Source organism: Poecilia formosa, unplaced genomic scaffold (genome assembly GCF_000485575.1).
Source record: "Poecilia formosa unplaced genomic scaffold, Poecilia_formosa-5.1.2 Scaffold460, whole genome shotgun sequence".
In the NCBI taxonomy this organism is placed as follows: Eukaryota; Metazoa; Chordata; class Actinopteri; order Cyprinodontiformes; family Poeciliidae; genus Poecilia; species Poecilia formosa.
In genome coordinates, this window is record NW_006800399.1 from 108,994 (window position 1) to 125,236 (window position 16,243).

The 16,243-nt window shown below is 37.6% G+C and overlaps 1 protein-coding gene and 1 long non-coding RNA gene across 2 annotated transcripts in view; one reads left to right on the forward strand and one right to left on the reverse strand.

Moving 5' to 3' along the window:
* Positions 1-7,708, forward strand: part of LOC107833814 (uncharacterized) — a 9,211-nt gene extending 1,503 nt beyond the window's left edge. Inside the window, exons 2-3 of the long non-coding RNA XR_001659585.1 lie at positions 7,087-7,090; positions 7,699-7,708. This is a non-coding gene — a long non-coding RNA (uncharacterized LOC107833814). The remainder of the gene's footprint in view (positions 1-7,086; positions 7,091-7,698) is intronic.
* vstm2la (V-set and transmembrane domain containing 2 like a) overlaps positions 1-16,243 on the reverse strand; it is a 76,441-nt gene that overhangs the window by 14,677 nt on the left and 45,521 nt on the right. The gene's annotated exons all lie outside the window — the stretch shown is intronic.

Genomic DNA, 16,243 nt, shown 5'->3' on the forward strand with positions numbered 1-16,243 from the left:
AAAAGGCTTTAGCAATTAGATAAAGTAATTACTTACTTCAAACAAAATGGCAGCAAATTGTTTGACATCAAGCTTTGTTACTGTAGCAAAATGATCCAACAGATTTCAGTCCAGCAATGAACTGACACCAAGTTACAGGCATTAACATTCTAGTTTTTAAAGTAACAGGGACAAAACAGGTTAAAGAAAAATAAATCAATCATACCTGAAACAGAGGACTAGTAATCCTTTGTTTCAGAAGATTACTGTATTTGGTCTGTTATGATGAAGGACTGGAGATAAACTACTTGGCTATGGGAGACCAAGCAGAATATGCTAAAAATGTTACAAATAAAAAAATATTTATTTGTAACAAAAAAAATCAAAGAGTAGTGCTAGGAGTGATTGAATGTGTGTTAGTTCATACAATCAAAATATGCAAAATGTGTTCAGCTGAAGTTTGCTAAATTAAAACAGATAACTGGACTTCAGCTGTGGGTATTTTTTTTCAGAAGCAATGAGATTGGTACAGCAGTACATGGAGAGGAGGTCGGTGAATGTATCATATTCTGTCAATGTTTTTACAAGGTACATTGAATAGTATGGAATGAATAATAATACAGAATCAGACGGGTTTGCATATATTGTATGTTTTCAGGGTTTTTATGACTTTTCCAGTTCAATCAGAATGAATCCTTCAGTCTGTTATCAGACTCTGGTCTCCCACTACAAGGTTGGTGGATTTATACACTAAAACCCAGGAGACATTTGCAGCAGGTCTTACGCTTCCACTCACCATTCAGAACGTAAGATCCCTCTCTCTCTTTCCATGTAGTGAAGATTCCTACGTGCATTAAAGCCATCACTCACTCACTCTTCTCTCAGTTATAGTTTGATGTTCTGGTTCTCCTCCCAGATTCCTGACCACCACCCTTCCCTCATTCCTCTTCATCTGTTAAAATAAACATATTTAACTGATTTCCGTTCTCCTGAGAGTGTTCTTGCATGTGGGTTAGAAAACTGGAACCCAGCATGACAATAATATGACAGCTGATGAGAATAAGTGCATGTGTTCTGCTGAATTCATTTAGAGAATCATAAAAAGATAAAACAACACATCCATGGAGTTATTTTTTTGAAGACCAATTAACTGGTTTTGCTACAAAAGTGTAACAAATATTCCTAACAAAGGAAAACAAGAACTAATTAGTGCACCAGGCCACGCTTTAAATAGGAGCTTTACATTTTTCACAAAACAATCCTTTTTAATTGCCTGTAGTGTTAGATTTTCCACTGGCTTTGATGTTCTTACAAACTGCACCTAAAGCCGCGGTGAACAACACTGATGCAGCCACACACACACACACGCGCACACACACACACACACATGCACACAATTGCCAATTTCCTCCTGAGTTTCCCAAACACATTCATTCTAAATAGTGGATGGCCATTAAAATTGAGTTTGCTGAATGAGACACCTGTCCGATAGGCATGTTCAAATGTGATCATGACTTTGCCATGAGTTCTTATAACTCTATAATTCTAATGTTCTTGTACTGTTTTCTAAAATTTTCTCAATATAAGCAAGTGAGAGGAAGAGCAATGATTTTATCTCCTGTGGTCATTTCTCTTACTATTTCCCTTCTTTTAAGGGTTAATATTAGCAAAATCTCATCCTACCCATTCTGAATAATGGAAGGAATGGTTTATATTTCCTCCTTCTCTGTGCTCCTGCTCTACATTCATGACGCCTCCTTTTCAGCTTATCTGAGAATTCAAGGTTTACAGGTATTTCAAATTTTGTGATATTAAATCTGGTTCACAAGACCGATTTTCAAAACCTGAGAGACCAGACACAAGACCACACACTTATGATAAAAAATCATAAGTATAACGAGTTCACTGAAGTTGTTGAAAAGCGTGATAGTTCTGTATCAGGAAAACAAGATGATGAGGCAGCTTTCTTAGAAAAGGGAACTTGTTCCATGGAAGGTGCGATCTCTGCTCCACAGCTGGTCACTGAAGAAGAGTGAGTCCCTGAAACACTGAAGGCAGTGGACCCACAACAGAAGAAACAGCCTTTAAATGACCAGGAGAAAACTGTACAATGTCTCACCTTTCCTGAACCAGACAACATCCAGGGGCAGAATTTAACTGAGGTCTCCAACAATAAGAGTTACTTTGAAGTTTTCTCTGAAATGCTGAGCGATTAAGAGGAAAAAACAGTGAAGTTTAGTGAAGCAGAACCGGACTCTACAACCAAAGAGAAACCTAACCAGGAAGGGGAAGAATTACAATCTGAAAAATCTAGAAGTAGGAAATTAGAAACAGAAAATCTCTCTGAGCCTGAAACTGTCAACAATGTCCAGCTTTCTGGAGACGTAGATGAAATAAAAACGGGATCAGAAACACAGAAGTTATGAAGACTCTGGAAACAAAATTGTCCTTCAAAAAAAGATTTAGTTGAAATTAAAGCAGCAGATTGAAACTTTTATCATCCACTTTTTGGTATAAAGAGAGAAAAAAGGAACAACAATAAATGCAAATTAAGGAGCTCATTTTAGTTTATCATGTGATTAATTATTTGATTTATTGATTATTACCACAGACCTAATTCTGAATGTCTTGTTTTGTTTTCCTAGACATGCACTAATATGAATCTATGTCTCATTTTCTACATGTGTTATGAGTAAAGCCTTGACCTGAAAACATCAATGTTAGCTGATTTTAATTTCCGTTTTGATAACGATGGTAAGAAGTTTTTTTGCACTGGAAATAATTTATTCCAGCATGCTCATTAAACATTTATATTTGAAGCAGAGGTGACATCACACACAGTGTGAATGAGTGTTGAATCTTATTGTTTCCTGTTATGGGTGGAGAAGTACACAGAACAAATATAACTGAAGCCTGTGGTTGGTTTTCTGTCACTTACTGGCCGTTTAAAGATGGCAGTGTCAACGGTGAGAAAAGAGTTTCTTTTTTTAGATAAAATACAAAATAATTCAATTTGACAACATGTTGGAGAAAATGCCGTTTCCTTTCTCCTCCTCTCTGGGCTTCCCTAACTTCATTTCACTTTACTGAAGATGGAAACAGCTTCAAGTCTGCTTTTCTCAGTAACAACTTCCACACTCCAGACAGCATTAATTAAACATGTGTTGGCTTTCTGTCAGGTGGATCAAAACTGAAAAAATATTTTATGAATAAGCTGATTTTTGACTCCAGTTAACTTCTAATATTGAATGTTTCAGCTTGTACTGTGAATTAGTGACTTTGTGTTTGCTGATATGGAGAGATGCCTCAGATTCATCCAGCTTAGAAAGTAAAGCTGCCTTTGGTTGCTGTGGTTACAGTGTAATTATTCCAGTTTTGTGTCTTTTCTGAAGTCTCTTTTTCGTGATGTAAAATATTCCCATCACTTTCCTCCAATAATCTTCAAAGATTCTGCAGCTAGATTACATGAAAAGTTCTCTTCTAATGCTGTAGATTTTAATGTTTACATGTTTAATATTCATGTCTCTATAATAAAGCTGATGTTGAGATATGCTCGCAGGTGTATGTTTACCTTTCTATTTAAGCTGAAGCTGCTGCTATTTGGCCCAGATCCCAGCTGCTGGCCGGCCTTCCCACAGCGCAGGTCAAAATATGTTTTTCCTTCTAATCAGATAGGAAAGGTTAAATGAGAACATGGCTTCCAGAGCCGCTGGGCTCAAGCAGAACACCAAGGACAAGTCCTCTTTTTCTGCTTCCACACATCAGAGTCGCAGCTCCACACAAGAAATTATTACTACATCATCACTTATCAACTACTGCTACATAAAAAAAAAGAAAAAGAAAAAAAGGTGGGAGTAGCAATCAGAGGAGTAACGGTGGCCTTACAGAAAAACGGTAGATTGGGATTAAACCACTTGAGGCATTTCTTATCCCAGTAGAAATCAGAAAAGCAGCCGGCGATTTAATCTAAGGATTATGAACTATTAATGACTTATATTTAGTGTAAAAAGTTAAATATACAACTGAATCCAAATGATCTCATTTTCTGTTCTGGGAAAAAGAAAATCCCGTCCTAACTAAAATCTCATTCAAAATGTTTTGATCCATTTCTTTTTTACAAACAGCAGAGGAAGAGGCACTAAGAAAAAACATGCACTTCAGATGAAATGTATTCCTCTAACTCTTCAAACTAAGTTGTATGTGTTATTTATGTAGCTTTTGGTTGTTGTACATTCATGAACTTTGACATTTGTCTCAGCTTTGCCTGATTTGACCTCAGTTTGACTTACTGGATTTCTACTTTGGGGCAGATTGTTTCATCACTCTCCAAAGTTTCATCCTTTTTTCAGAAATAATATTTTATCAAAGGCTTATTTTGTCTTATGGCATGTCTGCATTTTGATATGACACTGCGATAAAACAATTTCACCACAGTTTACACAAACAGATCTGGTAGATGACAATGAGGAGGCCTGTCACAATAATCAATAAATCAATTAATCACATAATAAATTAAAATGAGCTCAATCATTTCCATTTGAATGATTTATTGTTTTTTCTTTTCTCTTTTTCTACCATAAACTGGATGATAAAATCTTTAATTTGGTGTTTTGGACTCAACTACAAACATTTTTTACAGAGATTTTACAATTAATTTTGTTTGTCTTTTGTTATTTTGTATTTAAAAGGTCTTCCATTCAGTGTTAAATAGAATGTGATCTTGCATTATTATGCCATGACCATCATATAAGTTTAAAATGCTCTCAAAACAGCAATATTATCGTTTATCACAATAATTTCTGGGACAATTTATCATCCAGCTAAATTAGTTATTATGAGTCCTGACTTCACAGATTAAGAACATTTTTTTTAATGAATCTAAAACCATTGAAATGTCATTAGTGAAATCTTAAATCTGAAGTCTGACCCCCTGAAGGCTCCCATAGCGTCGGTCCATCTGGTCCGGCCTCCGCCCCGATCAGCTTCCTGTTCCTGTGGGTGTCACACATTTCATTTCTCTCCAAATTTGTGGATCATCTCCAGAAGAATAATTAGCGAGTAACGAGTCTCTCACATGGCTTCGTAACAAGCTTCATGCTCTGATAATGAGCTTGAACAAATCAGCAGTAAACAGCTGCGTTCAGCCACACACAACCTGCCGGAAGCTTTGAGCCGAGCAAAAGATAAAACCGGCCTGAGCCAGCACAATCCACAGGACTGTTTGGTCTCCATGGAAAATGTTTTTTAAGACTTGCTAATGAGAAATCAGAAAAGAATGCAGAGTAGAAAGAAGCAGCTGGAATTCACAATGTCTGCTGCTTGCAATAAGAAAAACAAGTTGGTTAGCAGGTCGGATTCTTTTTATGACGCTGTGAAAAACATTGTTTTCCCATTCAGCAGCATTATGAAGTTCTGCCCCTCCCCTACCTGCTGCTAAGCTCAGCCACTGAGCTGACAGAAAAAGACTGTTATCCATTCAGGTGATCAGTGTTTTCACCTCATGGATTAAAATATGAAGAAACAACTTTGGACATATTTGGTGTCCGAACTCATTAAAATTAGAGATATGTAGAAAACTACATTCTAACCTAGAACTGGGTGATAAATTAATTTGTCGATTAATCACGTTTGGTTTGTGAGGATTTAATTTTTGGAATATCTGGATTTTGTGGAATGAATGAGGAACGTTGGGCATCTTGTGAAGTTATACTTTAGTATAAAGTTTAGAGATAAGGAAAAACTTTTCTACATCACTATCAAATTATTATCAGTCACTGACTATGAAATGATAAAACAAATGAATATGTGGAGTTTGAAAAAAGAACCTCATGTCAGATTGACATAACTATCAAATCTTTTTCCTCATCAAAACCACTTTTTTATTGTTACTTTAAGATGTTGTTCTGGTAAAACGGCATCTTTATTCTGCCGGTATTATGACAATAATCTCGTAATTAAACAAAAATTCTCGTAGTCTGGAAATAGAAAACCTCCGTCATACAACTCACAAGAGGGATGATTGAAATTAAAGCTACTTTTTGAATATATTTTCTGTCACTAGTAATTTTTTATTTATTTATGTTAATTTTGGAAAAGAAAGTGGGAGGGAAAAAATTGGAAATCAGAAGTGCTGTGAAAAACACTAAGTTAATCTACCCTGATAGAGCTGCAGTAGGAATAACTGCCTTTTCTCTGTTTTTAAATAAGTGCAGTTCGGTGATATTTTCCATCTTTTTGTGTCAAGTCTGAATTGTTCTACAACACTGTCACACCATAAAACTGTGGTCCTTCCCTCTGGGGTATAATACACTGAGAATGTAATATTAGAAAAATGCCTGTGTGCCAAATCCGCCTTTTACCTCCAACATTCATGTAGAACATGCAGCAGCCATTTGAAGAGGACCCATCGTTGTGAGGTGTCTGATGGTTTTTACGATGAAAACACCCCGCAGGGTGTGTGTGGTCAGTGTAGCAGGAGCTGAGCTAACTAGGCAGAAAACAGAGATGGATGACATGCAGGTTTAAACCGCTGTGTGTGAATGCCTCTGTGTTTATGAGCTGCCTGCTGCAGTTCCTGTCACATCCTGAACCGCTCACTGATTCAGCAGAGCTTCTAACTAACCAGCAGGAATGTGAAACTACGATTCCTGATGCGGAGCAGAACGTTTTATAAAGCGAGGAGCCTCAACAGAAGTTCATCTGTTGGCTTAGAAGGAGATTTTTCTTCAAACTACAGCATTCATGTGTTTCCTCAGAGGGATAAAGAACAAAGGGTTCATCTCCCATAGCAACAAGTGCTGGTCGTCAGGTAAAACCATCCATGATCCCGAAACAAAATAAAATAAAAAAAGGAGCGCAAAACCTTGTAGGTCTATATTTTAACTTACATTTTTATTTCTATTTTTTTTTATAATATGAATAACATTAAAACATTAAAATTAACTGGTGTGTGGATCCCAAAGAATAAAAAACAAGATTGGATCATTTTGGCTAATTATAAAAACAAAAAGGCAAACAAATGGGCAAAGCATTATTATTATTATTATTATTATTATTATTGTTGTTGTTGTTGTTATTATTATTATGCAGCTAGTTCAGAATGTTGAGGGATGTTCTGACCCAATCATAGGAATCGGTTCTGATCGATATCTATGATGTTGTTATTTTGTTGACCATGTTGCCAGCAGCACTGAGGCAGAAACACTGGCTGAGAAAAAAATATCTGTCTTTGTCAAGAAACATATCCAGGATATCATGGGAAGAGAGCTGAGTTGATTCTTATAGTAATCCTGATTTCAACACTCAGAATATTTCATGTTTTCTGTGCTGTGGTTACCGTACAGCCAGCGAACCTACAGACCAGAGCAGATTAATATCCAATCACAGTGAATACCTTCAACTTTGGCAGTAGGCCTGAACCAACAACACATTTTGCTGGATGATAAATTATCCCAGGGATTATTGTCATAAATGATAATGTTGTTGTTTTGAGACCATTTTCACAAATGGCATCTTAATGCAAGAACATTCTCAACAAACAATATACCTTAAATTATAATGAATATTTAACACTATATCTGGAAGACATTTTAAATATCCAAAATAAATAAACAAAACAACAGAAACAACAAATAAAATTAATTTTAAAGTCTCTGTAAACAAAATTACTCTCCAAAAAAAACAACAAAAAAAACACAGATGTAGTTGAGACCAAAGCAGCAGAATGAAAACTTTTATCATCCAGTCTTTGGTGGAGAGAGAAAAAAGAGAAAAATGATAAATAATGCAAATGGAAATTATTTAACTCAATTTAATTTATCATGCGATTAATTGATTAATTGCAGCTGGCCTAACTGTCTGTACAAAACCACAGTTTAGTTTGTAGACTTTTCTATATTCATGAAAAAAAGAAGCAGTCCAGACAAAAGCTCATCTACCAATTAAAAAAATAAATACAAAAAAAAAAACATTTAAGTAATATGTTTTCTAGTTTTTGACATATTTCATTGAATATGTAGGTAATGATTTATTGTAACTGTGGCCCTTTCTGTCTGTCTTTACTGTAATTCAGGGCCACTCGCCACAGTCTGCTCTGGTGATCCAGCAGATGGAAGCTGAAGTTGATCCTCAGTGCAGCTTATCGAAACAATCCACCACAAGTTCACACACACTGACAGAATTCATCCTTTTGGTGCAATGGGCTTTTTGTCGGATCAGTGCAATGCATTATTGGCTTTCAGGAAATTAACAAAGATGTCAGCCAGGTTGCTCGTTCCCTAGGTGACGAATGTTAAAATATTTGATTAAAATGTCATTAAGATACACGGACACAATGTTGCTGCCTGGCATGTTCTGATTAAACATGCTCACTGCTCTTGTCTGCTGCATGTTGACTTGTTTTTCGCCTCCTTTGTCTCAGCTGCTGTGTACTCAGTTTCATCTCTCCACCAGCTTCTCCCTGAAGCCTTCATTTTCCTGCTTCCACTTTTACAGTGGACAAAAACACAACAATTAAAACCGGTTGAGGAGCGATCCGTCACCGCGATGAGACGCGGCTCACCCAGAGACAAAATGATCAATAGAGTCGTCTCCAAGGTGAATCTACAGACGCCCGGAGAAAGCCACTGTACCGAGGAACAGCATGTTTCAGGAGCCGGCGCAGAATGCTAAGCAGCAATGCAGCCCTTTTCCTTTTTGTGTGTCAGAAAAGAAAACATGTTCATACTGCGAAGCAAAGCAGAGTCCTCTTTTGGTTTTTAGTGTGCTATGCAGCGCTGCTTCAAAGAATAAAAGGAAAACAGTGAAGACGGTGGCGGCAAAATGAAAAGCTGGGCCTGCAGGAAGCACAACATGGGGCATCGCTCTTCCTCTGCCTCTTCAAAAAGTTGCCGCCTCAACCAGCCAATCCTCCTGGGTCACACAGTAGGAACACGCTGAGAAAGAGACTGCAGATATCAGCTGCTTGTATCTAATCTTGCCAACCTCTCTAAAGGACCCAGGAGTATCTGCTGCAGTGCAGACACAGCAGGCCGATAGGAGCTGACAGCTGCACCAGATAAAACTGGCCCCAGGTTTAAAGTGAAGGTAGGAGTCCCCTGCTGGGCCCCATGGATGGACGAGACAGAGAAACACTTCCATGTTTTAATTGGAATACAGAATTTTTAAAAAGATTTTTATTGTCTTTAGTAGTCTTTATTTGATAGTAAATTGACAGGAAAGTGGGTAATGAGAGAAGGGGGAAAACATGGGGCAAAGGTCAGGAATCGAACCTGTGACAGCTGCATCAAGGCCTCCTTATGTGGGTTGTGCTGAACCCCTGTTCCACCACAGCATGACCAGAATACAACATTTTAATTAGCAAAAAGTGCAAAACCTGTACTAAACTACAGATTGCATTCGGTTTGTACCGGTGCCTGGACGTTCCAGCCTCTTTGCCACGCTGTAACTTACAGCAGGAAATCACTTCCTGCCTGTTGGCCTCCAGTCAGTTGGATCAGCAAACATGTGCTAATCTTCAACAAGCAGACACACACAATCAAACATATGGCAAGATTAAATAGTGAACAAAGGAAGAGTAAATTCAGGATTTTAAATTGGGCAAATTACGCAGTGAGAAGCTGCCAGGAGAAAATGAAAGAGAAGATAGAATGCATCTACAAAGACAAATGAAAGTTTGATCCTTTTTTTGTTCCCTGAAGAGCAGCTTCACCAGCCATGCTTCAGCGCTGAGCTTTTCTGAACTGCTTTGATGTTTCTGCAACATTTATGTTGATGCAGTTTAGTTTTCCAACAGTGCAGCAACTCAGTCATTAATTATTCTGGCGATTAATCGATTAATTAATCGATTAATTGGATGAAATAATCACTTTTACACCACTTAAGCCTTTTTCATACAATATTAGAAATAATACATATAAATAATTCAAGTTCATTTTTAAATAAGAAAATAAACATTTTATTGCTTAAAATGCAACTTTCCTTTAGTGAACACTTAATCCTTTGTAGGAAAGGATGCAACTAAAAAGCACAAACGTCTAAAATCAACCGGGGGAACTTCAATCTGTCTATTCATTTTGAATAAACAAATTAATAACTGGACTCATATTAGGCAGAACCTCCTGCCTAATATGAGATTATTTTTTCTTGTAGAATTTGAACCAGGTGAAGATAAATCTCTGCCACCTGAGGAGTTTAGGGTAAAACATATTTACAGACAAGTCTTTTTCTTTATCTGAAAGAAAAAGACAGCTTAATGAGTGCTGTTCTTTCTTCAAATGTTTTTTTTTGTTTGTTTTTTGTCTGTTGTTGAGTGACGATTATTTCAGTAAACAATTAATCAGAATTAATCTGATTAATCATTTCAGCTCCGGTACGTTTTCAGTTTCATTTGCTCACACATTTGCACTGGAGGAAAAGTCCAGCAGAGGTCGCTATAACTGTCAGTACTTCTTAAGAAGCATAGATGCTGGGCGTCCAGAACCTCCAACACCTGGGCGACCCGAGCCGACTGACCCAATCCTCTTAAAGTTACAGCAGGGAATGTCAGGAGCCTGCAGAGCTGCTTATCCGGTTCTACAGAGCCTTCGTCGAGACCACTGCCCGCACATCCATCAAAGTCTGGTTAGGAAAAGCTAGAAAAGCAGCAGACAGTTGAGCGGTGCCAGGCTGGCAGAACGCCGGCGTGTTTCTGCATGCAGGACCGAACAGCAGCTCCAACCTGCTGGGCTGAGGAAGAGGAAACCACCTGTGGAGCTTCTTCATCATGGCGACCATTTGAAGCAAAACATAACCGTGTATTATTGCATATGAATAAAATAAAATATATTCCAGCATAGATACAATCAGACAAAACAAGAAGAATCCTCCTCATGCTGCGCACTGTTGCATTTTTATGTACTATTTATTAATATAAGATACATAAAGAACTTTACAAAAGTATCACATTTGTTCTTTTTTTACACTACAGCCACAAACATTGCTGTTTTTATTGGGATTTACTGCCAATAAAATAATGCATCAACAGAAAATGGTGCATTAAAGTTAACAGGTAGAAAAGAGACAAAACCTGAATAAATATAATTAGAACTGGAAGTTTTTCAGGATTTGTCCAATTTAGCTTTATATGTTTAAGATTGAAATTTTACCAAACCATCTTTTCAAAAAACATCAAACTCCATCAGATTGAATGAATAATGATTTTCAAGCCTTTTCATGGATTCCTCAGTGGATGTAGGTCTAGACTTTGACTAGACCATTCAAAAACCATTCACATTGCACTGATCCCACCATTCAAATCGAGTACCTTAATTGTTAAAATACCTTGAGGAAAATGTATCTGCCCGAAGCTTCGTTAAATTAGGTTTTATTGTTTAGCGCACCGAGTTCCGTCCGTACCATTATTTGTACTGGGCAGCGCTCTCACTTCCACCTATGCATTGTTGCTAAGTGCTGGCTGTATAATGTCAAATTTTCTGGGTCTTTATTGTTGTTTGGTCGACTAAAAAGCATTGTTAAATTGACTGGGGCAATGCTTGGAGTACGGTAGCCTTTTTCCTCCTGGAGCTGCATGTTGACCGCTTGAGAGACACAATTGTACTCCACACTTTTCAGAGTTAGTTTTAGTTGTGAGAAAACATAAAAGCTATGTATGCTTTGAGAGCTGCAGTTCATTATTTTAGGAATCAATTACTCTATTGATTGTTCTGATGATTAATCGATTAATCAGATAGAGAAATTGGCATTCTGCAGATTTTTCATGTAACTTAAACCTTTTGTACAATATTAGGAATACAATGAAAAATACATGTAAACAAATGATTCAATTCCTTTTTTAAAATAACTTTTAAAAAAACATTTTACACTTGATCATCTGTAGCAAAGGATAAAAGAAATACAGAGGAGTGTTAATCTGTTTATTTCTTGTTTTAACTAAAAGGTTAAATCAAGTTCTTGAAAGGAGTTTTTAACCATGTGAAGTTAAAACTTTAATTGCGATTAATCGTTTGAACCCAAATACATTTGACGCAGTTCCTCACTTAAGCACTACTTTCTGTCGTTCAGTCGCCTCAGAGGATCGTACAGAAGCTCTTCAGAGCAGGATGGATTCCCGACGTCTATTTGTGTAAACATTTAGTCGATCTGGAGGAAAAGAGAAACTTCTTTTGACACATAAAATGACAGATGCTCTGCTCAATGTGACTAAAGGTGCTTTTTTCCCACCTTACACAGAGCTGCAGCCAAATGGCCCCCACTAAGGCTGCACTGTTAGAATCCAGAGCTTGGGAGAGTCTTTGTGTTTGACGCTGAAGGCATAAAGGCAGCAACAGGGAGGGGAAGGGGTGGAAGTAGACAGGACAGCTGGAACCAAGCCTCAGAGTCTGGCAGGCAGCGGAGATTCTCTTCCGCTCATATCACACCTCCTCCTGCTCTTCTCTTCCTCCTCCTCATCCCTCTCTTCCCTTCAGGTTGCTGTTGTGCAAGCGAGGCTCTCATGGGGCCCACTGACAGCACGGATAAATGAGCGAACCGGCTTAGTGGAAGCACAAACACACATGTACGAACACCCACAGACACACACGCACACACACACACCTGCCCACACACTCTTAACCCAAAACCAAATATATATATTCCTGTACCCACTTATCCTAACTCAGAATAAGCTTGTTTAAAGGAAACGTACAGTCTGAGCAGCTTTTGTTGCACACGCACACACACCTACACACACCCTGAGATATAAACCCACAGGAGGTTTGTCCATGGGGCTCCTTGCTCCCTGTTTCTTCTCTGCTTCTATTAAGGCTGACGTTGATGAATGACAGAGATTATGGGACAGACTGCCGCTTAGCCTCATCACAGAATGAATGTAATCAAACACAGAGACATGAGGAACATTCAGGGGACAAGATGGAGGCATGAGATCTGGCAGCTCCACTCAGGAGAAGCAGGAATCATAGATACATTTATGTCGTTTTGCTGAATTTGCTCCGTGGCTTTTAAAGGGGCAGTGTTATGTAAAAATAACTTTTGAAGCTTTACTTCATGTTTTAATGTTATTCCCTCATCAAAAACACACCTGGAGTTTTACTTTGATCCTTTCATTGTGTTTGATAAATCCTTCAATCTCCATGGCAATTATTGAGCTGTGGAAAATGTTTAGGTGGACCTAGACCTGTCTTTGAGGCGTAGTTCCTCCTTTGAGCTGCAATTTCCAGGTTTCTCACTCCCACAGAGCTCCTCCCCCTGCCACGCCCCCACTCAGTTCCTTCAGACTAGCCAGGATGAATTAGTTAGTAAGTTTATAGGAGCTACTGCTCAGGGAAACGCTGCTAAAATCGTTGTTGAAGAGTTAATAGAAGAGCCATGCTGGGATGACTTCCTGAACTAGAGTTTCAGAAAGACCAGGAGTTTCTTAAAGAGACAGAGGCCCAATTTCAAGGCTTTAAATCACAAAGTCAAATTTCTTTTAAGTCCTATTTGATATCATATTGTTATAACACAACACAATTACATTATTATGCTATAAAATGATTCTATCTATCTGGAAAACACCTGACACTGCCCCTTTAAGGTTTAAATATGCAAATTATTGTTTGAAATTAACCACAAATCTGGAACAAACTTCCAGAAAACTGCAAAGATGCTGAAACACTGAGTTCCTTTAAATCAAAACCCCACCTGGTTAGAGTTGTCTTTGTTGAGCAGTAAGCGGAATATTAATGAACATATTGGTTTATATTGATGTGCATTTGTTTGATGATTTTGATGATGACATCAGACAAAATGTTTATTGGTTGTTTCATAATTGATAGCTGGATATGTTTTTATGGTATAGTTTGGACTGCCTTGCTGCTAAAATATACAATACAGATAAACTGTCTGCAGCAACTAAGTCCTTCATTAACTTCACTGTTTAGAAACAATACCTTCTTCACTGCGGCGATTATTTGGACCTGCAATAATCAACAGCTTTGCTAGTAATTAATCACACCTGATTGTCTAATGTTGCCTTGAATACGATGAAAATGATTTACCCCTCTTCTCTGTGACAAACTGTGGATTAGGAAGATTTTTATAAAACAATGCAATCTAACTCACAGCATTTGTTTGTGAGAGTTATTTATTTTATGATCTAACAGGTGGTAAAATAAGCGGGGATGTAGCTTCCAGTGGCAATAATGGTTTTTCTCGGAGAACCAAAGTCTCCAGAAGACGGACTAAAAATGTAAAAGATTTCAAGAAAATAAAAGTGGTTTAACAATTAAAAGAAAAAAAAATCATCGCTTGGTATTCAGCACAAGGATTTCAGACTTTCAAATCAATCGCAAAGATATAAATGTGTTCACAGAAAACTGACGGTCAGGGATAAAGTTCTGCGGAAGTTTAAAGTAGAGTTGTTATAAATCCATCTTTGAAAAGTTCTCTCTGAAATGTTCAATCATCCAAATATTAAAAAGGTCTGCACTGCAAAAACACAAAATCTTACCAAGAATTTTTAGTCCAGATTACAGAGTAAATATCTTAGAAATAAGACAAAACTAATTCTGTAACTTTTCATGAACAAATAGTCAGTTTTAAGAAGTCAAAAACTTCTTAATGAATTAATAAATGATGAAGTTCCAGTTCCACTGGCTGATTATGTCACTTATAAAATATTTTATAAGTGATAATCTGCCAGTGGAACTAGCATCCAATCTGACTGAGTCTCTAGGTCAGTGTTCCTCAACCCTGGTCCTCAGCCCCCCCTGCTCTGCATGTTTTAGATGTGCCTCTATAATCCAGAACAGCTGATTCAAATGATTGCATGACCATCAAGTACTGCAGAAGCCTGTTAATCACCCAGAGATACAATTCAGGTGTGTGGCAGAAGGGAAACACCTAAAACATGCAGGACAGGGGGGCAGTGAGGACCAGGGTTGAGAAACACTGATCTAGAGATAAAATTTTATTTAATTTTAATTTTTACTCTGTATTCCATTCCATAACGTATTGGTTTTGTGTTAAATTACTTACTAAAATTCCAAATTGTTTCAAGGTTCAGTTATTCTTCCACTGTGAATGTGAAACTGTTCTTAAATTCACTGGGATGACTTGTTCATCTACCTTAAGGAAAAATAATCTTCTAGTGATGTTTAGCATCCAAACAACATAAAGCAAAACTACAGCCAAGATAAAATATTTCAGAAGCTGCAGTTCAGATTTATCTCTGTTAACTGGCAACAATTCAAGATAATACCAGAGTGATGTACCAGCAGCCCATCCTTACCTCTATTTATATATGTGAAATTTATTTGGTGTAACATTCATGTAAATAAACACACAGATAAATCTATCGAACTCTAAAGCTTTGATTAGGAAAATTCTTTGTATCCTGTACAAAAAAGCTCCAACACCATGTAAGACCAGAGAGTGGATTTTTACATTAAGCTCATTACAGCTGTCCAAACAGATATTAAGATTATTATGAGATCAGTATGGTGGATATCAGCCCCTCTCCTAATAAAATCCTATCTATTAATCTATATTTAATTTTCTTCCATTGTTATATCATTTAAATAGCCTGGCACCTTTTTTTTTAATTACCCTGCAAATCTGTATGATTTTGAAAACAGTCCAAGAATAAACCACAGTTAAACAGTTGCTTATTATGTTAGAATATTTATAGAAGCTAAGAACAAAAACAGCTTGTTGAGATCATAAGGTATTAACTGTTCGGATAAAAAAATCTCCAAACAGACTGAAATGCCCTGATTATTACATCAACACAATGAAATATATTAACCTATAATTACATCACTAAAACCAGTTTTTAGGAACCATGAGTCACCCTGACTGGGCGACCTACATAACCCTCATTTACACCATGTTCATCAGGAGAGGGCCCACCTTCTCCAGCATGATAGAGGCTTGGATCCCTGAAATCCCTTTCTGTCTCCTATCCGGGCCCCTCAAAGCCTGGGCCCGGGCCCACCGCCCTGCCAGCTCCCCCTGAAGCTCCGTCTCTGGTTCTTTGATAAAAAGCTTTAGTGTTGGGATGAGTCGGTTCTTCAGCCATATTCAGGTAGAAGTTTTTCTCAGAACTGCAATGGAAACACTTTTTTGGCATCACGAGTCACATGATCATCAACTGCGCTGAAATCCACTGAAGGAGGAAAAGACATCTGCAGTCTCTACTTCACATCAGTTTGTGTCAAACCCAAAATGAGAGCAAAATGCTGAATCCTTCCATCCGACACTGAAGTAAGTAAGTAAGTAAGTAAGTAAG